Below are 24,493 nucleotides of genomic sequence, written 5' to 3' on the forward strand. Positions count from 1 at the left end.
CAATCATCTCAATAATTTCACTAAATGTAAATAGACTAAAAGATTTTTTTAAAAGCAAAGATTAGCAGACTGGTAAAAAAGAAGCAAGACACAAGTATATTCTGTTTACAAAAAAAAACTGAATTTAAATTTATTTGGTTGAAAGTAAAAAGATGGAGAAAGATATTTTAATGCAAACACTTAATTGTTAGGTGTGGGGACCAGATGCCAGATCCCTACGTTCCCTGGTTCTTGGTTCCCAGTACTGAAGAATAGTTACTGGTACCAAGATGATGGAGAAATGAGCAAAGCAAGCAGGTACAAGCAGGCAAAGTGCCAGAGTTTGTTAATAAACGCACAGTACAGTCAGAGGAGGTTCAACACATTTCCCCTTTTATGCTGATACTCTAATTTTATGTTAAGAGGGGTGTAGAATATTCATGTTTTTCTTGAAGAGGGGTGGAGAATTCTTGGGATTGGGAACTTTTCTATCCTTGTAAAGGGGTCACCAGGGGGTTTGTAAACTGTCATGACACTGATGGGTGTGAATTTTACTACGCTAATAAGGGTAGGTCATTTAGGGACACTGTTACCTCAACCATGTACATGCTCCAAACACTCGTCATCCAGTCCTTGATCATATCTCTATGTTGTGGTTTCTCTGTTTCTTTTTGGTTGGTCGCTCCCTGAAGATCCTCTATTGCAGACCAAACATCTGGTCAGTACCTGGGCACCCCCTTAACATGTCATCAGTCCTTCCTTGGGAGCCTCCCCTGGTCAATTTGTTCCTCCTAGTAGACAAAACATCTCCTAGCCTCATCTGCCTCTCAATGGACACCTCTAAACAAAGCATCTGTTCCCCTTCCTCCTTGTTCCCAATTATACTAATATATACTAAATATATATATATAATATATATACTAATATACACTAAATATATACATATTCCTATATAGCTAGAGGAACTATGTTAGTAAAGACAAAATAGACTTCAAGATAAGAAGTCTACTGGAGATGAAGTGATATATTTCATAACTATAAAAAGGCCAATATACCACAAATATACAATTACAGTGCATATGCCTAATAATAAATGTTGAAATGAAGTAAAATTAATATAATTAAAAATAGACATAGCCATATCTAACAAGAGTCTTTCTCTTTCATTAATTGACAGAGAACTAGACAAAAAATCAACAAGAAAATACAAGATCTGAACAGCACCATGAGCCACCTTGACCTAACTGACACCCACCAAACACAACACCCAACAACCATAAAACATACATTATTTGCAAAAGCATATGAACTCTTCCCTAAGGTCAACCCCATGTTGGCCTTAAAATAAGTCTCAATAAATTTCAAAAGCTCAAAGTCTCATAGAGTATGTTCTCTAATCAAAATGGAACTAAATTAAAAATCAATTAACCATAGATCCATGGAAAAGCCTCAAATATGTACAAAGTAAACATCTAATTAACTCGTGGGGTCAAAGAAGACTTACCAGGTAAATTACAAAATCATTTTCACCTAATGATAACAAAGATGCAAGATTGAAATTGTGGGGTATAACTAAAACAAGACTTAGAGTTCAAAATGCATAGTTGTAAGTGTGTCTACTAAAATCAAACACACACCCCAGCCCTCTAGTACACCCACTCCCACCACCACTGCTGCCTGAATCAGTCTTTGGAATTGGAAATATTCAACAGAGTTCTCTGCTCCAAATTAGCTCCTTCAGCGGCTTTCAGAATACCTGAAAATGTTACCAATGACTCCTATCAACTTAAACTCCTCCAAGAAACAGCATCTTGAACTTAGATTTCCTCACTTCTTAAAAGCAATGAGTCAAAAGCAGCCAAGGCAAGACCCAGCGGTAATGGAGCACAAGTTAAGGGTCCCTGAAAAAAGCAAAGAAAGAAAAGTGGAGGAAAACATACCAAAGATGGAGCTGGCAGAGGAGGGAACGTGAAAGATAAAGTTGAAATTTGTTCTAGTCCTGTCTGCATGGAAGTGCATGTAAAATAGTCACAGTCCAGAGAGGGAAGATAAGCTCACAAATCAAACAGAAGTTCCCAGTAGAGACAAAAGCCCTGATCTTTCTGTTAGTTGATAGACTATCCCATGCTATTTTCTTTTTTTTTTTTTTTATTGTTTGGGAATCATTGAAGGTACAAAGAATTAGGTTACACTGATTGCATTTGTTAGGTAAAGTCCCTTTTATAATTGTGTCCTGCCCCTAAGAGGTGTGCCATACACTGTGACCCCCCCCAATCCCCTCCCTTCTCTTCTCCCCCCTCCCTCGCTCCCTCATTTCCCTACCCTCCACCACATTATTAGGTCATCTAATGCCTTCATATTAGAATTGAGTACATTGGATCCTTGAGTCTCCATTCTTATGATGTTTTATTAAGAAGAATGTGTTCCACCTCAATCCAGGTTAAAACAAAAGGTGTAAAGTCTCCATCTCTTTCAATGGCTGAATAGTATTTCATGGTATACATATACTACAGATTGTTAATCCATTCCTGGGTTGGTGGGCATTTAGGTTGTTTTCTCATTTTGGCAATTGTAAATTGAGCTGCAATAAACAGTCTAGCACAAATGTTCTTGTGATAAAAGGATTTTTTTCCCTCTGGGTAGATGCCTACTAATGGGATTGCAGGATCAAATGGAAGGTCTAATTTGAATTCTTTGAGGAGTCTCCATACTTCCTTCCAAAAAGGTTGTATTAGTTTGCAGTCCCACCAGCAGTGTAAAAGTGTTCCCTTTCTTCCACATTCACACCAGCAACTGCACTTTGAGTCATTGTGATGTGGGCCATTCTCACTGGAGTTAGGCAATTTCTCAGGGTGGTTTGATTTGCATTTCTCTGATGAGTGGAGACGATGAGCATTTTTCATATGTTAGCCATTCGTCTGTCTTCTTTGGAGAAGGATCTCATGCTATTAACAAACAAAAAGGTTACATATGACTTTTAAAATTATTCAGTAAGGCTAAATGATAAATCTAAAAAGTTGTCTGTTTCTAAGGAACACATACTACATGGATAGAGAGAGGAGGGTCTCAGAATGGGTAAACAATGGTAAGTCACACAGTCAGAGACTACAGGAGGCGCCTAACCAAGAGGCCACGTGAAAACGCCCTGTGAGCTGCAGTCTGTAGCAGAAGCCCAGGTGGCAAGTGCTGGTATTGCATCTCCCATGACCCTCCCCTGGGGACACGCCTCCCAGACAGCTCCTGGACTCTGCACCTAAGAAGGATGTGGTCACAGGAAGCCAAGCTTGCACATGGTCCCAAGGCAGCCAGCAGGAAACTCCCAGAAGTCCCCAAAGTTAGTTAATTCTGCTATGTGGACTAATAGCCATCACCATACTGGCCCACAGTCCCTAACTAGCCCACGGTCCAGGCCTCCTCCTCTCTGTCATTTCTCTCGCTTGTTTGAAGTGAGAATGAAGGTTGGTCACAGGAGCTAAGGAGCCACAGGCACAGCCAAGGAGCTTCCCCTACTAAGAGGCAGACGGGTGAGCACAGATCGGAGGAGGGCAGACATTGGAGCAAAGGGTTCCCAGGCAGAACATTAGGAACAGAAGATCATGGCCAGAGCCACCGTCCCACCTGTCCACTGGCCCAGTCTCCCAGCCACTCCTGACTGAGGACCCCACCACCACCCTACTGGGAGAACAAGCCACACCAGAAGCACCTTGGTGCCTGTTTGTGATTCATAATCCATAGTGCGTGTTATGCTGCAGGGACCTGCCTAAGAAACCACCAGGGCCATTTATCCCACTGTTCCCTACAGAGACTCGAGTTATACTCAGCTGCTGCTAGAGGGATATTCCTGAACAGGGTGAACCCAGTCAGGGCTTGCCATCCCCAGTGGCTGTTAAACTTGAGTGAGAACAAGTGAGCAGCACCCTTGCCAGGAGGGCTCAGGGCCAGGAATTGTGTGGCTGGTGTGCCCCCCTGGTCCAGGCACACCATCACTGCACTGATCAGCTGCCTCTGCAGAGCTCTCTGTGCCCTCTTGCCAGACAGGGGTGCGGGCATGGCAGTGAGTTGTTCAGGAACAATGGACAGCTCCCTAGGTAAAAGCAGGACAGATCACTGTGTGTCACGAGATGGCGTTTCTGTGTCACCAACACCATGTCAGAAAACAGGGTCAACTGGCCACACTGGGGATGTGTGCAATATCCCTTGACTCTCCTTAAGCAAGGGTTGGAGGGCAGAAGTAGGACATTATCCTAAATGAAATTGTTTTCCTTTCAAACATTTCAATGACCTTCACATGCCCCCATGATTCTGCTGAGATCTAAAGGGGGGTGTTATTATCCAAGTTTTGACGAGAACGTGGGCAAAGTTTTAACAAAATCTTTCCCCTTCTTTCTGAGAACTTGCCCTGTGGTAAACTCCTGGGCTCTGTTCTCATGGAAACAGAGGGAGAGGGAGTGTGTAACTATGTCACTAAGCAGCCCCACTGATGTAGAAACACCCCGAGTGGTAACTGCATCTGGAGTGAGCCGGGTGGGAAGCCATCTCCTCAGGCCTTGCTCAGAGTGGGGGCTCAGCAAGCCTGTGCCTATGGGGATCCTGGAAACTGCATCTACAGCCCCTGTGGGGAACAGGGCTCCTAAGTCAGGTGGTCCCACATCTGCCAGGGATCTAAGCCAGTCACCTACCACAGAGACCAGCTCCTGATGGCAGGCACAGACCGGGAGATCTCCCAGAGGAAGTCCTGGCTGCTGCCCCCAGATCTAGGAGCCTGAGGGATTGTTGGCTCTAAGACACCCTTGTGGTGCTGTTTGGGGGAAATGTTTCATATAAAGGAGTTAAAATATCCAGTTTATTTCAAAAGAAACTCACAACCACCCATGTTCCAGCAGTGTTTTCTTAGTAGTCCACCCACTTGAAAAAACAGTAATTGTTCAGCAAACACATACCAAAATCAGCCAAGCAACCAGGCTCTCATAGGACTGGGTGGCTGGATCAGACAGACAGAGGGGGAAAAGATCAACTAGAAAAAATCCCGTGGGACCCTGCTGAAGACCCACATGTGCTGGGAGCCCTCCCAGCGAGGAGGTTTGGAGTTGGCCTTTTTATCGCAAGCTTAGCTTTCAATCTAAGCAGAGAAGCAAAGTACAGAGGATGCCGAGAAATGTATACAACGTTTTAAGAAAGGAAGAAAACGTATTAAAATTGTAATGCTCAGGTCACATTGGATTTCTGCAATTACAAGAGATACAAGATAGAATATACAAGATAACAAACGTTATCATTTTACATTGAGTATTACACTGAGGTTTCACTGCAGTGTCGGGAGTCCCAGGTCCCAGCTGCTTATCTGCCGGGGCTGTCCCCTCAGTCCCTATGTCTGCACAGCCATGGCCAATAAATAGTTATTTAATGAAACTAACGAACCATCTGAACCCTTAGCTGCTGCTTCTGTAAAATGAAAACAATTTTCGCCTCATCTACTTCTGAGGATTGTTTTCAAATGAGATAATGTGTGTAAAATCTCCTCCCAAACTATATAGCACTAGACAATTACAGCACATCGACATGAATACCCACCTCCTCCTTTCGTTAATGAGGGACATGGGAAATGCAACTCCCGAGACTGAGTCTCCAGACTGACCTCCACATCTCTCTGTAGCATGGAGAGAGGGAGCCAGTCCAGCCCAGCCACAGTGGAGACCCGAGCTCAATAAAGGTGATTCTTCCTTAGTGTTTTTGCCTACAGAATGGAGCTTCGTGGATTCACGTTTCAACTCCACCTTCCCAATTCTATCTGTACTAGCTCTGCAGGGCTTAACCCTGTCCACTCAGCATAAGTTTAGAATGTATTTCAGAGTCGCTCCTTACACCATACTAAATTACACAGACTTAGGTGTCGGCAATTATAGGATATTAAATTTTATTTAAATGAGAAAACATTTACGACAACCCACACCCACAGAGTTGTGAGTTTGCACTGATGTTTTCTTAATAAAAAACCAGTCTTCTTTAAAGTTGTTAATTGGATTAGGGAAGTGAGTTGTCAGTTTAATATACATTAACTTAAAAAGTGCCTCATACAAAGGCATTTTTCTAAAGGATGGATGCTGGTGCTGGTGCTGGTGCCAGTGCTGAATGCCGGTGTTGAGCGCTGGGCTGAAAGCTAAGTGCTGATGTTGAGTGTTGGGGGCTGGGTGCTGGCACTGAGTGCTGGGTACTGAGTGCTGAGTGCTAGTGCTGGTGCTGGTGCTAGGAGAGGGAATGATAATGATTCTGTCCTCAGGGATCTTTTTTCTAAGGCAACATTTTTCAACCTTTTTTATCTCAGGGTATACTTGAACCTATAGTTAAACTTCCACAACACACTTAAATTATATCGATCAAAAATATATATATATGCTTACTGTGCTTTGAACTTCCTTTGAAAATAGCTGAATGATCTTTAAAAATTTTTGAGGCACACCTAAGATCCTCTCACAGCACACTGCTTGAAAATCACCGCTCCAAGGAAATGCAAATAATCCTCCAATGTAACACATGGCAGGATTGTCTGTACACTAATTGTGTGAGTAACACACTTCAGATGGTCAAAGGAAAATTACTGTTATTAATGGAAATCCAGAAAAGCAAGCCCTCGAAGCTGAGCCCTAAAGGACAAGAATGAACCAATATTGACCCATTATCATTCACTGCTCAGTAGATGACATTAAGGTTCACTCTTGGTGTAGCACATGCTAAGGGTCTGGACAAATGTATAAAGACCAGTTTGCACCACTATGTAATATAATTATAGCATACACAAGTTTTCCCTGCCCTAACGGTCCTCTGTGCTCCACCTAGTCATTCCTCCCTGCACTCTAACCCCTGGAATCCACTGATCTTTTCATTTTCTCCAGTTCTACCTTTTCCATTATATTGGAAACACACAGTAGGCAGCCTTTCCAGACTAGCTTCTTTCTTTAGCAAAGTGCCTCTAAGGTTCGTCCATGTCTCCTTGTGGTTTGATAGCTCATTGCTTTTTATTGCTGAGTAACATCCCACTGCCTGGACGTACCATGGTTTGTCATCCATCCACCCACTGAAGGACGTCTTGGTTGATTCCAGGTTTCATCCATTATGAATAAAGCTGCTATAAATGTCATGTGCAGGTTTTGGTGTGAACATGTTCTCAACTAATTTGGGTAAAGACCAAGAAGTTTGACTTACGGATCTTATAGTATTGATGGATCTTATGGTAACTATATTTTACTTTGCAAGAAACTACTACACTGTCTTCCACAGAAGCTTACAATTTTTGTGTTCCTACCAGCAATGACGGAGAATCCCCATTGCACTACATCTTCCGGATTTGGTATTGGCAGTGTTGGGGGGTTGGGCCTTCTAATAGGTGTGTAGTGGTAATTAGTTGTTCTAATTTGCTTTTCCCTGCTGACATGTGACATGGAGCATCTATTCACATGCTTGTTAGCCATGGGGATATCTCCTGTGAGAAGCTATCTGTTAAGCTTTGGACCCATTTTTTAATTGAGGTGTTTGTTTTCTTAGTGTTGAGTTTTCAGAATCTTCTGTATATTTTGGACAGGAGTCCTTTTGTGTTTTAGAGCTATTCTCCCCCAGTCTGTGGCCTGTCTTCTCATTTCCTTAACAGCGTCTTTCACAAAGCTAAAGATTTTGATTTTAATGAAGCCCAGCTTATCACTTTCTTCTTTCATGGATCATGCTTTCAGTGATGTATCTAAAAAGTCATCCCTAAACCCAAAGTCACCTAGACTATTTCCTCTGTTTTCTTCTAAACAGTTTAAAATTTTGATCCATTTTGAGATAATTCTTTAGGAAAGATGTAAAGTCTGTATCTAGATTCCTCTTTTTTTTTTTTTGCATGTGAATACCCAGCTGTTTATCTGTTGAAAATATCATCTTTTCTTCTTTGACTTGCCTTTGCTCCTAAAATATAACACCGTAAAGTGATGGACAGCTGATTCAAGTCAGCCTAATCTAAAAAGAACCAAAAGGAATAACAAGCTATTCTCAAAATATGTTTCAATAAGTGAAGGCAAAAGAAACCTATGGAATAACTTAGGACCCCATATCCTGGACTGTTCTCAGCCGAACCCTCCCTGATCTTCGGTCATTGTGACATCTCCCTGCAATGTCATCACATGCAAACAGATAACCTGGGCACAAGGGAGAGTGTGCAGGAGGCTGACCTGATGGAGCAAGGCAGGGCCAGGCAGCCCAGGCACTGAGTGACGTGATGGGGACCCCGGGAGAAAAGGGGCCGCCGAGCCACAGCATGAGACTAGACCCAAACTCACATTGTGTTGGCACCATCAAACTGCAACCTGGCAAGACAAGAAAGGGGCAAAGGACAGGAAACGTGGCACGACTGAGATCATCAGCAGCTGAAGCTTTGTTTTGTTGAGTGGCAAATGTCACATAGGAATAGAGTGGGGCAGAGATGGAGATTTTATTATATTCCAGACAGCGAGGTTGGTCTTTCAGAGACAGGGTCTCGTTGAAGACCCCAACAATTCTGTGAGGTGCTTAAACATACCCACTGTGCCAAGGAGGACACTGAGGAGAAAGGAGTGTGAGGATGGAACAGAGGAAAAGAAAGAGAAGGGAAGGGAGAGATGAGCTGCCGGGAGCACCTGACAAGGCCAGGGACCCTCAGGAGCTTTCCTGTCATTGTCTCAGCTACCTTGTCCAGGGTCTGTATTAGCAAGAGCTGGGCCACGGCTAGAGTCAGGTCCTCTACCCCCAGCCACATGGGAAGCCCTCAGAGTCTTCCTGACCAGCTGATAGTTGATCCACAGCACACACCAAGGACAAAGCAGAGAGAAGGCCACACCCAGAAGGAATCCATGCAGCATTGAGTGACAAGCACACTGGTCGGGAGGAGCAGAGGCCTGCAGCCTGAGGGAGTCGGCTTCCAGGAGGGGGAGGCAAAGGTGGTGCCAGGCAAGGAAAGGTCACAGAGTGGGAACTGAAATTAGCTCTGCCTCCTGTATCTAGGAGGCCTCTTGAAATCACTATGATCACCCCTTAAAATGGGGACAGTATCACCCACGTTGAAGCATTGTTAGAAAGTGGAGATAATGCCTAACCTATGATATTTATTAATAAATAATAAGGATGTTCTGATTATAATCTCATGATTGGAAGATGGTTGGATTTGACTAGGAAGCCTGGGGAAGGAAGGATTCCTGCCATGGGAGATGCTAAGGAAAGCTTTAAGGGAGGCATCTGGAGGGGAAGGGACACTACAGTCCCTGGCTCCTCCCTGCTCTCTCTCCAGCCCTAGGCCTTCATCCCCAGCCTCTGAATTTCCTCCAGCCCCACCCAGCTCCTGGAGACAACACCCAGGACTTGCTGCAAGGTGAGTCAGGGACCCCAGGGCCAGGGACTGCTGCCCCAATTGAGCTCAACCTCTGTGGGTGGAAAACACTGCTGACAATTTAAAAGAAATCTCCAGGCCAGGCGCGGTGGCTCACACCTGTAATCCCAGCACTCTCAGAGGCTGAGGCAGGTGGATTGCCTGAGCTCACAGGTTTGATACCAACCTGAGCCAGAGCAAGACCTTGTCTCTAAAAGTAGCTGGGCATTCTGACCAGCACCCATTAGTCCCAGCTGCTTAGGAGACGGAGGCAAGAGAATCACTTGAGCCCAAGAGTTTGAGACTGCTGTGAGCTATGATGCCACAGCACTCTACTGAGGGCAACAAAGTGAGACTCTGTCTCAAAAATAAAATAAAAGAAATCTCTAGTAAAGTACCTTTCACTGGGAAGAATTGTGACCTTGACAACTGAAAATGCCTCATCATCATCAAGAGAGGTACTGAAAAAGGTCACCCGCAAACGAAGGCAGAGAGTCAGGAGTAGATTCAAAATAAACTGTCTCAAAAAATAGAATAAACTGTCCTTGTTATTTACTGCACAAGGAATGCCGATTTATTCTTGGTGCATTCAGTATTCCATGCTGAATTCTTCACTTCCTATCTAAGGCCCTCAACTAAAAAAAAAAAAAAAAAAAAATCATGTATTTTGGAGAATGTCAAGGAAAAGGAGAGAAAAGACAAACTCAACGTGAGAAGCACATTGCTGTAAAGGATGCATCTGTGACTAACTGACGTAGCTCTGACTAGCAGGTGATGTCTTCATTTCCAAAAATCACACTCATACACAAACATTCCCAGGTTGCTATAAAAGTTTTGAGACAGACAGTGTGATGGTCTGTCATTTCACTTCCAATAAACACTTTCAGCAGTGTGCTTTCTGATTTACCTGTGGAAGTGTCAACTTGCTTGGCTCCTTGGTGTTGCCAGGAGGGCTTCATCTGTTTCTGAGTGGATTTTATGTATCTTGATTTTTGTCTATCTCAAAATTTTCTTAATGGCCCATGTATATTCTCCATTATTTTTAAAGAAATGATGGCTACAATCACACTCTCAAGTATCTCTACTCTCTTCTAGTTTATTTTTTAACTACTTCTTACAATAAATTACCACATATTCATTGTAGCAAAAAAATTTTTTAAAAGGCTTATAAAATCACCTATACCTGGTAGCAGATGATTGGTACCATACTGTGGTAATTCCTTTTTATATGCATACCACACATAAAATGAGGGTCGTAACAATTCTAGTCCTTATTCAGAAACCTTTCTTTTCCTCCGGTTCTTCATCTGTCTTGGCCCCTGTTGCCCTGGACCTCCCTGTCTGCTGCCCTCACTGCTGTGCAGCACTTGCTGGGCTGCTGGCCACCCCCACTGGACTGTGAGCCCCTTGAGGAGAAGTCGCCTGCAGGCTGGGGTGCCCTGAGACTTCATCACAGTAAAAGTTAGTAAGCATTAGTCAGGAAGAAGGATAGACCCACCTGTGGCTGGCAACAGGGCGAGGCTGTGAGGCCTGATGTTTGGTCAAATACCAGGCTAGCTGTCACCATGAAGGCATTTTTCAAATGAAATCAACAGTTCCATCAGCAGACTTTGAATAAAGCAGATCACCCCTCTCCCCAGGATGTGGGTGGGCCTCGTCCAATCAGTGGAAGGCCTCAAGAGTAAAGACCATGTCCTCTGAGGAAGAGGGACCGCCCAGGCTGCCTTTTGACTCCAGCCTGAATCACCAGCTCTCCCCTGGGTCTCCTGGTGGCCCTGCAGACTTTGCACTTGCTGTTTTGTGTGTGTGCTCACATACAGGGTGTGTGGGGGTGCGTGCCTACGTGTACAGTGGCTCTGTTTCTCTGGAGAGCCCTAACACACCACCTTTAGGAAGCCATCCCCACTGGAGAAAGGGTTGGTGGTCAGTGCACCACTACACTGGCCCCTCCCTGGCCTGGCCCCCTCCCTCTCGGAGTCCTTCTTCCTTCTCTGGGGCTGCCTCTGGAGCCCCCTTCTAGAAAGCTCAGTGCTTAGACCTGCAACTTCTGTCCCACCTGGGTGGTCTCAGGCCTTCTGTCCAGCACTTATGGACATGACCCCATGGAGATGTGACTGAGAACCCCACCAGTCAGGCAGCTGCAGCAGCTGGCCAGGTGGGAGGCCTGCATTTCACTGGGGGTAAGGAAGGGACCTTGGTAGGAAGACAGGTGGGGACTTCTGCCCTGTAATGTCTGAAAAATCCAGAAGACCATGGTGAGGGAGGCGTCCAAGCCCACACAAGCTGTGACAGAGGGAGGCAGGTGGGTTAGGCAGCAGAGGAGGTGACAGCGGGGGCAGGAAGGCTGTGGGACAGGCAAGTCACAAAGGGGTTATGAGGTTTGGGGTTTGGGGGGAGAGTTCAGGATAGATTGGAAAAAATGGGGGAGGGCTGGAGATAAGACTGGGTTGCCAGATCTGTAGCCTCAGTCCGACACCCCATAGCATTTCAGGAGAACATTTCCTCCACACCACACAGCCAGCGGCACTAACAGCACTGGCTGCCCAGCTGGGTCCTTTGCTGGCACCTCCTGTTGTGGTCAGAGAAATGCGATTCCCTGGTGCCTTCGGGTCCAACATGAACTATGGACTGTGTGGTCAGCATGTCTCTCCATAGGCTTATGGACTCTCATGCTCCAAGGCCACTGAGAAGATGCTTGGTCCTGCCCCTGTGGGCTCTGTGTGGATCCCCTGCCAGATGCCCACCCACCTCATCCACAGTCTGTAGGTGTCTCCTGTAAGGTGACAAGAGTTGCCAAGTCCTCAGTTCCTGAAGGAGGGACCTGATAGGCTTAGAGAATAGGGAGGACATGTCCACCTGGTTGAGACCCTAAACTTCTAGGGAGGCTGCCCGGAATTACAAGGGCTGCCAGGCAGTATCTCCATCATTTTGTGCTGCCATAGCAGAAAACAACGGACTGGCTGATACAAGTTTATTTGGCCCACAGTTCTGGAGCTGGGAAGTCCAATATCAAGGTACCAGCAAGTTTGGTGGATCTGACTCCAAACACACCTTTACCATTGCATTCCCTGCAGGAGAGGAAGCTTCCTCTCCACGTGGTGGCCAGCAGAAGGGCAGAGGGTACAAGAGCACGTGAACTGCCCTTTCATAATAGAATCGATCACCTCTTACAGGTCCCACCTCTTAATAGTGTTACAATGGCAATTAAATTTCAGCATGAGGTCTGGAAGGGACAAATGTTCAACTCCCGGCCAGCAGCCAGATGACACTAGCTGGTAATGGACCCAGACTTCATTAAAATGCCCAGGTTGGGATCCTGCCCAGTGCTGTCTGCTCCCTGTCCCCATGTCTCCACTGGTCTCGGCTCCTCTCCCTGACAACCCTCCCCAACTGTGGCCCTACCTAACTGCTATGTTCCTGACACCCCACCCCACCTTTCTCAGCAGCAAGCTAGCTGGCCACTACATTCATTCCCATGGCCACACGTCATCCCTAGGCCTGCCCAGACACCCTCTCCCCTCTGCCCAGGCTTAACACTTTCCCCAAATATTTCCATTTTCATTGAGCTCTCTCTTTTATGTCTCAGGTATCTTATATCGTGAAATAATGGACTGTGTGACACTGTTATTATGTATAATACTCATATATTCTGTAGCCAGGACTAAGGATTATAGTGAGACAGCCAGGATGTGGATTTAAGGTCACAAAAATATCACCAAAACCCAGTACTGCAGTAACATCTAAATCCACAAAATCACTGATATATCACTAAAGAAACTCTGGAAATACTAAAGTTTGTTTAGAAATAAATAAAGCAAATGAAAGAAGAAATACAGGCTGTATTAATATTAGTAGAAAAAAGTTACAACCCAACCAGATGATATGCATGTGAGAAGTAAAGACGCATTTGAATAAGAGCTATGCTCTGTCTTAGAATGCAAGACATCACAATATCAAGACCAGATACTTGACAGAGAAAGTCCATCTTTCAGACTACCACTGCTTGATGGAGATATCCTTTGGAGCACCCACCCTTTCTGATCTAATTCTAGGCTCAGCAGAAGCCATATGGGGTGGGAAGCACTGGCCTCCCAATGGGCCTTCCCGCCAAGTGTGTGGGGCCAGGTGCATCTCCAACAGAAACTTGGCATGTGGCCTTGGATCCAATCTGTGCTGGGTTCAATGATTTCAGCATTGGGTGGCGCCTATGGCTCAAGGAGTAGGGCACTGGCCCCATATGCCGGAGGTGGTGGGTTCAAACTCAGCCCCGGCCAAAAAAAAAACTGCAACAACAAAAAGAATGATTTCAGCATCCTTTCTGGGCCTGTAGAGCAAAGGACCAGAACACTGTGTTCCATATGTAACTGAGGAACCCCCCTAATCCCTCACTGGCTGGAGGGAACTTCTGCGTCTGACAGCCCCCTTCCCTATAACAGCTGTCATGACTCCTGGGCGGATTCCTACCCTTTCAGGGTCAGCACAATGACCTATACCTTCCACTCTGTTAAATATGAAGCACCTGACTGATTTTAAGACACACTGGAACTACCTTGTCCTTCTATTTTCACCTACCACAGTCTTTGAATGATCCACTCAACAAATACTCCTCTAACGCATTCATTCACTCAACAAACACTTGTTAATCCTCAGAACACATTAAGCATGGCACTGGTGCCATTCAGGGCAAAAAAACCCTGGATGATGTAGCTGTGGTTTGGCCCACAAGGAGTCCACGGCCTATGGAAAGAGGGACAGTGAGTGAGCAGCCATGGCCACAAAGGCATGACACAGCTACCCAGAGAAACGGCCAATTCCAGGGCTGGGCAGGAATATACAAGATGGTCTAGAGTGCATCGTGCAGAACCATAATGAAAGTGTTACACACACGTACACATAAGCCCACATGTACATGTGGGTGTGCGTCAGAAGGGAAAGAGAAAACAAATGAAAGTGCTCCCAGTGGCTGACGCTGAAGCAATTTGAATGATAAGATCAAGAATGTAGTATTGGATTATAAACCAAAGCATAAAATAAATATCCACGAGTCCTTGCTAATACACACAAATGGTTGAATACATGAAAAGGGATGAATCTCACCTGCAGAATAACATATGATGACATAGCCACCCAGCCGTGAGCTGTGCTGCGTGACTTCCTTCCACGGACAGCAAGAAAGTCACCTTAGGATGGAGCACCCTGACAGACACCGCCGCAGCCAGATGATCAAGCCAAACATCAACAGAAGCAGGTCATATTGACCATAGTCTGTGCCTTTCATGGGATGCGACAGAAATGGCTTTTTACCTCCATGGTCTTAACGGAGGTCTTTACCTTAATGGCTCTTTACCTACATGGCACAAAACACATAACCCCTATCTAATCATGAGAAAAAACCCAGACAAAGCCCAATAGAGAGACATTCTGCTTTTTTGTTGACTGAATAGACAAATGTTAGTTTTCATTTCAAAGGAACAAACACTTCCCTTCCCTCCAGACACCTAGGGCCAGGCCAAGTAGAGCTCCAGGCTGGCAGCACTCAAACTGAGTCCTTCCACGAGCAGATGGACCAGTGCCCTCTCTATTCTTCATGTAAAGGCACAAGAGGTCGCCCAGAGAATTTATAGATTTTCAGTGGAGCCTCTCACCCATCATCCCTTCAAGTCTCCTGATATTGCAAAGGGATCTCCACACCTGATACATTCCGTGCTGATTAAATTTATGGTCTCAGAAATCACCATTAAGATTCAGAGAGAAGATAATAATCAAATGAATTTTATGCCACTGATTACAACCAGACCTACAATGTCTTGTCTTCAGAATGTCATGACACTGTTAAGTGGACATTAGGGTTATAATCATCTCCTGACCTGTTTCCTACTTGGCACTCCAGGTCATACAATCGAATTGCAACTCTAGATGGCTTCCTAGGTCTCAGCAGTTCCCTATCATTAGCATGAAACATTTAACTAAGGAATGCTGTGGTTTGAACGTGTCCCACAAAGTTCAGGTATTGTAAACTTAATCTTCAGTGCACCCTAGTTAAGGGGTGGGACCTTTAAAAGGTGATTAGGCATGAGGCTTTGCCCTCTTGAATGGATAATGCAGACTCTCTCTGAGAAAGGGATGAGTGTGGGTTTTCTCTCTCTCTGCTCCTGCTCCTGCCTTACTCCCGCCTCCCCTCCCCCAGGCTCTCTTGCTCTGCAGCCTTCTACCCTGGGGATGACGCTGCAAGATGTGACAGATGTCAGCATCTTACTATCAGACTTCCCACTCTCAAGAACTGTGAGAAATAAATTTCTTTTCTTGTTAAAATTATGGAATTTTAGTGGAATCTGTGGGATTCCAAAAGAGCAACTCAAGAAAAAACAACAAATGTTTCTGTTTTCAAATGAATGTCTCTAGCTACATACAGACCGCATTTAATTTCTGCTGCAAAAGACCACCTGATGAGATGTGAAAACTGAATGACTAGGTTAAATGTTAAGACATAAATATCAAACTAGAGGGCTGTGCCAGGGCACTTGTATGATAATAGATAACCCAAACAGGAAAGCAGATATGTTTGCATGGTATCCAGCTGCAAGAGTCAGAACCTGGTTAATGCTTTAGGTAAAGCAAGAGCCATTTCCAGGATTATCTGCTATGCTAGTTCAGCTTTGCCAAGCAATATATACAAGCATGGACCAGCACCTACTATTTGCAATGTACTTCATCTATTACTGTGGACATGCAAAAAAGAAAGCAAAAGCTTAAATTGTTTATAACCTCCAAAGAGCTTTACAAGTCACTTAGAAAAATTATTTTCCTATGCAAACAAATGAACCTGGCTGGAGTATTTGTCCCTCACCATCCAGGGAAGACGGTGAGTCCAAGACGGTCAGACTGTGGGAGCAGGAGAGGCAGGGCCCTCCTGGCAGCCAGGATGTCCACTGAGAAGACCTCAAGAGTCCTTTGTGCCTCCCGACCCCGAAGGTTCGAGGTCATCCCAGGAGCCACCCCTAAGCATTCTAAACTTAACTCAAGGGCAATTCTCCGAGAATCTGGTTCTCAAAATGTTTCGAAGGTGGCTCAACTTTCATGACAGCTTAAGAACCACCCTCAATCCCGTTTCATGAGAAATTGCGTTGTATGACCCAACAAGCAGCATATGGTTTAGGTTGGGACATTTAATTACCAACCAATTTTGTGGAATAAGCAAGTCTGATGTAGGACGGGTTTGAACCTGAAAGCCAAGTCTCCAAACAGCTTCCAACGTTTCCACCCCACCGGCCCCCGCTGCTGGCCCAGAGAGTTCCAAGCTGGGTCTGAAACCCGGGTCTGTCAGTGGGGCGCCCGCTCCGCTTCCCTGGGAGGTTTCAAAGGATAAAGGCGACCAACAAAACAACCCCCACCCCCAACTCCTCTAAGAAAGAGGTCATTGATTAAGAAAGAACCTCCAGGTCGCTGGCTAGGAGAGGGCCTGCTCTGGCACCTGGAGGGCTATACGAGGACCCAGCGTTCCGCAAGGAGGCGAAGTGTCCCGACAGAAACACAGCCTGCCCCTAACACTGCTCCCAGGGGGTGCGGCCCCGTCGGAAGCGTCGCTGCAGTGGGCTGCCCCGGGGACCCGGCAGGCGCCCCCAGTCCTCGCCGCCCCCAGCCCCCCGCAGCTGGCTGCTGCGTCCCGGACGCCCCGCGCCTGTCCCCCGCCCCCCGCCCCATCCCCGGTCTCCGCACCGCGCTCCTGCACCATCCCAAAGGAGACCCCGCCCTGCGCCCCGCGCGCCTCCCGCAGCCCGCCCGCGCCGCGTCAGGAGAGGCGGAGTGGGGCGGATTAAAAGGCTCTGCGGGCGGGAGCCGGACCTTCTCCCCGAGCCGGCGCTCAGCCCGCCCGCCCGAGAGCGACCCGCGGTCCCGCCCGAGCGCAGGGCCCGCCCCGCGCCTGGAGCCCCGCGCCGTCCGCCGAGCAGGTAAACGGGCGCCCGGCGCGCTGCGACAGGACGGCCGCCTGGGGACGCGAGCTGGCGGTGCCTTCTCAGCCCCTTCAGCGGAGGAATTTCCTCCGAGAAGCCCAGCAGGTAAGGTCCTCGGCTTGTCCCCTCCCTCGCCCTGGTCGCCCCCGTCGGGTGCAGGAGCCGCCGGCGACCGCCCCAGGTGGGCCCTGTGGCCGCGGGGCAGAGTCGCGGGTGTCAGGACCCCCGCGGGCCGCGGTACCCTGCGCGGCGCCATCCGCACCCTCCCGCGTCCGCGCCTCTGCGCGCGGAGGAACGAGGATGGACAGGTTTGACTTTTACCCTAGCACAGCCCCCCTCTGACTGGCACGACTGGTTTTATAAATGTACTGTGTCGTGTGTTAAGTCACTGGAGTCGAAGCCTGTGCCCCTTTTCTTTATCTCATTTGCTGCGTTTTGGATTTTCTTCGCTTTTGTGGGTCACCAATGTGTCCGGTTTGGCTTTGGGGAAAATAAAGCCGGGTTAAGGATGGGCGTTTAAGTTCACCCAAACCCTGCGATGGTTAAGTGCCCGGGAGAACTGACCAGCCGGGCTACAGGATGTACGTCCACAAACTTGCGAAATGCCGATGACGAAGTGTGGACCATGGTTTTAAAGTAATCGATTACACATCTTTCCTGTGGGTGAAGGGGACCAGTCCTTGCAGTGCCACCGGGTTCCTTGTTTGCCGTCGGGGCTGGCCTCCCTTTCTGGGAGGACTGTGGCCTGGGACGTCTGCAGGAACTGCAGACCTGTGGCCACAGCCAGACCCCTGGCCCAGCAACCTCAGCCCCCTACAATCTCATTGTGAGTTTAGCACCTGATTGACTTCAACCATGCACTGTTGTGCTTTTCCCTGGTGTAGCCTTTCTGCTACAGAGAGTTTTTCTTGCCCCAGTTCTAGCAGGATCTAACCACTGCTCTAGAAGAAAATGTCCTGCCCCAATGCAATTTCCTTAGAAGTGCAGGATGCTGCTTCAAACTGCGTCTGTGGAGAGCTTTGTCTGTTGTTTGGATCCAGCAGAGTTTGGGGGGAGGGGGGTATTGTTTGAGCCTTGCCAAAGAGTGGGACTTCTGGAGAGAGAACACCCAGGCTCTAGCCTGTCACATAACTGGGGGCTGTGAAAGGCTCCTTACTGCCATCACACTGACAGTCCACCTGTCCCACTGGTTCCTGGAAACAAATTCTGATGTAGGCAATGGAGACTTTATTCTCTTTTACTTACTTTTCTAAATCATAAGAGGAAGTTAAGAAGAAAAAGAATGACAGAAGATCTGGGTAAACAATTTCAATAGAGTGAAAGGAAAATTCTAACTAGCACACCCTTACCGTCCCTCTTTATCCAATCTTAATATTCCAGGAGCTAAGGCCAGTTTGTATGCATTAGTTAAATGTTAAATGGGATAAAATTGTGGGAATATAATTTTCAACATAAGCTTTTTGATCTTTGGGGCACAGTCCTTCCACTGGGTACAGTTTTTAGGGTTAGATTTCTCTTTACTTACTTGATTCATGAGCGTGCAAGTGGGCCCCAAAGGGTCTTTTCCTTTTTTATTCCCAGAGTCATTTAAATCCAGATGAACTTAAATTTTCAACTTTGTCTAAATGAACAGATGCTGTAGACAGAGCCAGAGCAAGAAAGTTGAACTTAATGGAAATTATTTTTTTTAATTCTTTGGATTCTCAAATAAAGAAATACATGTAATTCCATGAATTAATTGTCCATGTTTATACTTAGACTCCATAAACAGAAAAATGTTTCACTTTTATCATAAATTTTGAAGAAGTACATAGATCCTAAACCCATTGTTATCACTTGTCATTACTTTGAAAGGACAGTTGTTGATTTTTTTTGGTCATTAAATTTAAAAATCAACTATTGAGTTGTCTCTCAGATGACCTAGGATTTCTAGAGACAAAAACCATAAGATTCTTCTTGGTAAAAGAAAGAGTTTGAGGAGTTTGAGGGTTTTTTTTAATTGCTGATTCAGGGTCAGGGTGTACCTAGTGTCTCAAACTATCCTCACTCCTTTTTTTTAAGGTTCAGTGAATGAGCTTGAGGTTTGGGGGTGGGTATTATTCAGGAGACTTCTGAACTTAACTCCTAACGGCTCCGGGGGATGAAGAAAAGCCACTCATGAAGTTCAGTCAATAGACGTGTGGGAGAGAAGTTGAAGAAATTTGGCAACAACTGTTTTCCCTTCCGCAGGTAACATCCTCATTGACACGCAGAAACAGCAAAGCTTGATGTCCGCATGGTCGCTGCTGTGCTGGCTTCCAGGCATCAAGTGGTGTGGAAGAAAGTCTGACTCCTCCAACAGGGGCCTTGCCCTCCCTCTTCCTGCCTGAAGCTGCGAGTCCGTGGAAATAGACTCAGGTTTGCTTGTCTTGCTTTGATGTTTTCCTTTCGCCTATACAGGCTCCTTGACTATCCACAGCTAATGCAGAAGTTGTGAAGTGTGTGTTCTTTTGGCGGATCTGTCAAATATTCACTGAATGATTTTCAGTGTGTCATTTGAAGGGAGACAGGACTATCTAGAAAAAGATCCTTTCCACCTCTTGGTGAATGCTGAGGATAACACTGTGCCTCTTAGGCTTGAGTTTGGGCTCTGTCATCAGTGAATCTAAAATGGCATTGTTAAACAAGCTAGTTGTGATTAGATTCTTAAATAAGAAGTTTTAGAACAATTCAGACATTACATTACTATAGTAGAATGCCAATAGACCTACATTATTTTAATTTTAAAAGGGAAGACCAATCCATCATCATAATACTGTGTGTATCCTCAAAAGTAAAGTCAGTGGTTTCCTTATTTTTTGGTTATTTCAGACTGGAGCTTTAGTACGAAGAATGCGACGTGTTATTCTTCACTACAGTACAATCTGCTACGATACCAAATTCTGTTTACCTTCTTCAGTTTAAATGTAACCACGTTCTTATAAGTGGAAGACTACAGAAGCTAGGCACATCTAGTCTTTCCTTTAAAAAGAGATTCTCAGGTTAGGATAGGTTAAAAAGAGATCACAGGAAAGCATCAATTAAAATAAAGCTCTCTGGATTACAAGAAAGAGTTAATCTTTTACTTTGTTTTAAAAAAAGTTCCTTCCCTTGGCTCTAGCCCTCTGGAATCATGAAAGAAGTACCTATATTTTATTTTATGTTCCAATGGATGCAGTTGTCTTGGAGAATAATTTGACAGTTCTCCAAATTGAAATAGCCTTCACATCTGCTTCACTTGAAGCATGGTGAAAGATCACACCGGGGTTAGGTATCTTTGTACCAGGGGGAGCCTAAGGGCTGGTGCTGTCTTGCTGTCCTTCCTCTGGGCCCTCTGCAGTCTGTCTACACGCTGGCCGCTGCACCTCTGCCTACTGAGGATTAGGGATGAGTGTCCTCTTTACATGTTGCTGAATCGTCCACTGTCACCTCTGTCCTCTGTGGCTCCTTGCTTCTAGAAAGCTGGGGCCAGCATTCTTGGGGGGAAATTGTGACCTCTTGACCCCTTCCGTGACTTTAGCCTCTCAGAATTTATTTAGCTCACACTGAGGTTTTACACCTTGACCCATTTGCTTCCTAGAAGGACAAGTACTAAGGGACCTACCCAGACAGGCTACGTGCTGCAGGTATAAGAGAACACAGCCTTCTTGGCTGTGGGAGACTCAATTCTATGGACTCTGAAGTGATTGAGAAAACAGGAAACTTTTATTTGATAAAAGTGGATGATTGTTTATCGGCAAATGAGAAAACATCTTCGTTTTACAAACACACAGGGCTGAGCCCTCAGGGGAACAGCTGCTGTAAAATGTGTTTAAACTGTGTTTAACACATTTAAATGTGTTTAAATGTGTTTAAACTGACTGATGTGTTTAAACATCAGGAGGTACTATGCCTTTCTCCCCCTTCCCACACACACACACATTCTCAAATGCTTCTGGGATAGAACATTAACAATTAAGAAAATGTATTATGTCTTTTCATCAGGAACTAAAATTCATTTCATAACTCGTATTATTTAACATGAGTTTTTAAAAGCAAAGGTGCATTTGCTGTGGGCATTGGGAGTCTCTTTAGGCTGTGGAATAAGTGGTGCATGTAAGAGCAGAGTTAATAAATACATGTAATTATGGGCCTCTGGAACCACTTCTCCTGGGGAGTCCCCTGTGTCACCCCTGGCAGCCACTCACCAGCCTGTGATTAAAGACTCTGAGGGATGAGAAACTGCATCTTTAAAGGTGACCTATTTCAGTTTTTCTCAGTTTGCTTTTGAAGCAAAACTCTGGCTTTTTGTTAATGCTCAGCTCTCACTGTGGTTCTCAGTCCTGGTTCCACAGGAATGGAGCGACTCCTTTCACCGCACACCTGACAGTGCGTCCTGCACCCCATAGTCTTCCTCAAGCAAAAGTTTGCTCTCGTTCCCTCAGCTGTGAGTAACCTCCAGACCCCCCGCCTGTTCACACTCCTGTAGGCACATCCCAGCCAGCCAGTGTCTTCCTTGGAATATGAACACAGTGCTACAGATGTGGCTGCCCAGGGAGCTGGCCACTCTGTCTCTTTACATAGCCTGACCTTGAGTTTCTTTTTTGCCACCTGTGGTTGGCACCGATATCCTGCTGATACATATATTCCTTAAGTAAAATAACTCCTAATGGGTGGAATTATTTAACGAACCATGAAAATACAACTAATTTGCTGATGATAGGAGAGGGCTCAACAAATTATTTTATTGTTTGTTTTGTTGGGGGTTTGTGGCCAGGAAGAGAGGGTTATAGTGTCACTCTGGCATCCTGGGTAGAGTGCTGTGGCATCAGCCTAGCTCACAGCAACCTCAGATTCTTGGGCTCAAGCAGTCCTCCTGCCTCAGCCTCCTGAGTAGCTAGGACTACACGTGCCTGCTGCCACCTCTATGTTTTTGTAGAGACAGTGTTTCAGTCTTGCTCAGGCTGGTCTCAAACTCCTGAGCTCAAGGGATCTACCTCCCTTGGCCTCCCAGGGTGCTGGGATTACAGGCATGAGCCACCTCGCCTGGCCAATGAATGTTTTTATAACTAAGACACTCTATGCCATTCTCATCTTCATGGCTATTATTACTGAACTCTTTAACAAAGTTTAATAATGATGTTTCAGAATTTTGCTGAGGGCACAATAAAAAGTTCCCCACTTGACACATACAAACTTTATATTATTTCCAAAATCAAGATCAGCTGCCTTTCTCCAGGCATTGGGCCCCTCTTTCATTCTGAAAAAAAATGGTTATTCTGATCTTCTGTGGAAATCCTCAAAAAATTAAAAATAGAATTTCCATTAAGTCCAGCAATCTCACTTCAGGACATATACCCAAAAGAATTGAAAACAGGGTCTCAAAACAATATTTGCACAACTGTGTTCATAGCAGCATTATTCACAATAGCCAGAAGGTAGAAGCAGCCCAAGTGTAACCTTTGATGGAGGAGTGGACAGGAGAAATGTATCCATCTATGCCATAAAATATTATTTAGCCTTTAAAGGGAAGGAAATTCTGACACACAGTATACCATGGGTGAAACTTAAAGACAAGATGCTAAATGAAAATAAGCCAGTCATAAAAATACACATACAGTATATATTTGAGGTCCCCCGCATGGTGAAAACCATAGGCACAGATTCTCTGCTGCTTCTCTCTCCCCATCTTCACCTCTCACTCCCTGCTCTCGTCTCCCTTTCTCATCTTTTCCCCCCACTCTTTTCCCTCTCTCTAATATAACATAAACTTATGTGTTCTAAAAAAGAAAAAGAGAGAAAGGAAAGAAAAGAAATCATAGGCATAGAAAGTAGCTCAGTGGGGAGGGCCCTGGCCACATACACCGAAGCTGGCAGGTTCCAGCCCAGCCCAGGCCAGCTAGAACAACAATGACAACTACAACCAAAAAAATGGCCAGGCACTGTAGCGGGCACCTGTAGTCCCAGCTACTTGGGAGGCTGAGGCAAGAGAATCGCTTGGGCCCAGGAGTTTGAGGTTGCTGTCAGCTATGATGCCACAGCACTCTACCCCAGAGCAACAGCTTGAGACTCTGTTGAAAGAAAGAAAGAGAGAGCAAGAGGAAGGAAGGGAGGGAGGGAGGGAAAGAAAAAAGAAAAGAAAATCATAGACATAGAAAGTAGAATGGTAGTTACCAGGTACAAGGGAAAGGGAGAAGTTAGGAGTTGTTGATTGGCCAAAAATGAGTTGCTCAGAAAACCAACTAAAATGAGAGTTGGCTTTTATGATACAGGACTGCTGACTTCATTAAGTCTACAGAAGGTGCTGCCTTGATGGGCACAGAAAGGCCCCTCACTGAGGCCCAGTGCAGGGCAGCGCAGGAGCCTCCAGGGCAGGGTGAGGCCTCCTCTGTTTCCTGACTGCTGTGTGACCCGAGGGGCAGGAGGGGAAGGCTTGGTGTCCCTCACCCATTCAGGGACAAGGAAGTCTCTCTACAACCAGTGGACAAAAGGAATTTGGTGACTCCCGCATGCCCTGGAAGTATGTGAACTTGCCTGAGTGTGGTCTTCAGAGAAGAGGTTCTTTCACTTTCTGAAGATTCTCAAAGGGTCCATGATTTATCCTTTCTTTTTTTTAAGGAGAACACTGACCCATTCTTTAGTTTTGTGTGGCAGTATCAAAAAAGAAGGCGGCTGTTTGAATTGTAGCAAAAATTCCTCTAGCAGTAAAGAAGGGCTTTTTCTCTCAGGACCAAGTCAGTGTGCTCACAGGGAGGGAGGCCCTGGGTGCAGTGGCAGTGGTTCCCCTTTCTCAGTGGCCCCTGGCGGTAATGGGACCTGCTGGTGAGGCCGAGCCAGCCTTGGGCCTGGTTACTTGGAGAACAACAGAGCAATTTTGTAAAAAGCTTGTGATTCTCTTGGAAGAGGCTCTTTCAGTAGCCGACAATATTAGATTTCCTAAGAGCACATGATCACAGCAGATGATGTTATTCAAGCTAGAAATAAGTATAAATATACTGTATAAAGTAAACTAGTAAGTATTTTTCTTTTCCCTTTTTAGCGTGCTGGGCAAACCAGATTATGTCATTCCCGTGAATGAGGGGTTTTTTTATTCCTTGAATAGCCATTTCATAAATAAAGTCTACTGCAGAAGCCTTGTGAGCCCGGGGTAGAGCCAGTCTGACGAGATGTGTATTTACTTAGTGAATGAATCTGT

The sequence above is a fragment of the Otolemur garnettii genome, unplaced genomic scaffold, assembly GCF_000181295.1.
Source record: "Otolemur garnettii isolate 467f Iridium unplaced genomic scaffold, OtoGar3 scaffold00106, whole genome shotgun sequence".
Taxonomy (NCBI): Eukaryota; Metazoa; Chordata; class Mammalia; order Primates; family Galagidae; genus Otolemur; species Otolemur garnettii.